Genomic DNA, 1,880 nt, shown 5'->3' with positions numbered 1-1,880 from the left:
TTCTCATGAAATTTTGCAAGACTTTGATGCAATTGTTTGGATGATTTCAGGGAAGAAGAGGCTAGGCAAGGAAGCAACAAAATCAATAAAGGAAGCTTGAATATCACATGTGGAGTTTAAGTTCCAGTTTAAGCCTAAACTGGAGCTTAAACGCCAGAATCATGAAGGCTAAGAAATGCTGAAACTGAAGTTTAACCTCCAGTTTAACCTTAAACTGGAGGTTAAACGCCAGAATGAAAGTCTCACCAAAGAAGCATTTCCACGTTTAACCTCCAGTTTAACCTTAAACTGGAGGTTAAACGCCAGAATGAGAATGCCACTCAGGAAGCCTTTCCACGTTTAACCTCCAGTTTAACCTTAAACTGGAGGTTAAACGCCAGAAATGGGAAATGCACCAGGGAGCCATTTCCACGTTTAACCTCCAGTTTAACCTTAAACTGGAGCTTAAACGTGTTCGACCAAGTTTTCTCCTCCAGGGTTGCTTTCTCCATTTCCACGTTTAAGCTCCAGTTTAACCTTAAACTGGAGCTTAAACGTGTTCGACACCTCCAGGGCTACCTTTCTCAGCTTCCACGTTTAAGCTCCAGTTTAACCTTAAACTGGAGCTTAAACGTGTTCGACCTCCAGGATGGCTTTCTCTATTTCCACGTTTAAGCTCCAGTTTAACCTTAAACTGGAGCTTAAACGTGTTCGACCTCCAGGGCTGCCTTTTCTATCTCCACGTTGAAGCTTCAGTTTAACCTTAAACTGAAGCTTAAACGTGTTCGACTAAGTTACCCTCCAGGGCTGCCTTCTTCCATTTCCACGTTTAAGCTTCAGTTTAACCTTAAACTGAAGCTTAAACGTGCTTCCACAAAAGGCATCACTGGAAGTGTCTGGCGTTTAAGCTGCAGTTTAAGCTTAAACTGCAACTTAAACGCCACTCTTGGAAAAGGTTTCTGGGCCAAAAATATTGCGGTTTAAGTTAGTATTTGAGCACAAACATTAACTTAAACTTACTCTGGTATGAAACCCAATTGAATATCATGGTTTATGGGATTGGGCCTGAAGGATTGATGAGTCTGAAATTTCAATTTATTGAGTCATGTGTCATTATTTGATTATCACTAAGTTGGCTCAATGAATGTTACAGAATTTGGATCAACAGCCTCATCAAGATTATGGATCATAAACCCAAGGCAAAAGGAAAGCAGGGAGAGGCCTCAAAGCCCAAGAAACACAACAGAAGCTCAATATAGAAAGTGTATAAATAGGATAGAATTTAAGTTAGGAAGGACTTTTACCTTTTCATTTTGGCTAGTTTTCATATCTTTGTAATTGAATTCAGAGCTATGACTCACTAAACCCCCTTTCATTGGGTTAGGGAGCTCTATTGTAATTCAATGAATCAATAATAGTTTATCTTCTTCTTCAATCTTTTCTCTTGAATTTTGTTAGAAAGCTTCTCGATCTAATTCCATTGGGTAGTTGTCTTGGGAAAGAAACTACCCATAATTGGAATCCTTCGGAACCTTGGGAAAGGAATGGAGGATTCATGCTAGAGAAGCTTTCTCACAGTGAATTGGATTGGGGTTTGGATGGATATTGTGACATGTAATCCTACCAAATTGTGGTTCATGAAACTGTGTGGTAAAATCAGTGATCGAGCATCATCTCTTCTTATGAACATTTAAACCAAGGGATTGGGAATTTGTTTGTTTTTAGAGAGAATTGGTGAGCCAAGGGATTGGGATCCAATCATATAAGATTGCCAAGCAAAATTCAATGAACGCATTGGTTGAGGAAGAGATAAACATGTTTTGATTCGGAGATCTCAATATCTCCTATAACCCAATGAATTCCCCATTTCTGATTTCCACTTTCTCTTTACATTCTGCAAC

The sequence above is a fragment of the Arachis ipaensis genome, chromosome B2 (genome assembly GCF_059453495.1).
Source record: "Arachis ipaensis isolate K30076 ecotype BB chromosome B2, ASM5945349v1, whole genome shotgun sequence".
NCBI lineage: Eukaryota > Viridiplantae > Streptophyta > Magnoliopsida > Fabales > Fabaceae > Arachis > Arachis ipaensis.
The sequence above is the reverse complement of the archived record's forward strand: the minus strand, read 5'-3'. Positions refer to the sequence as shown.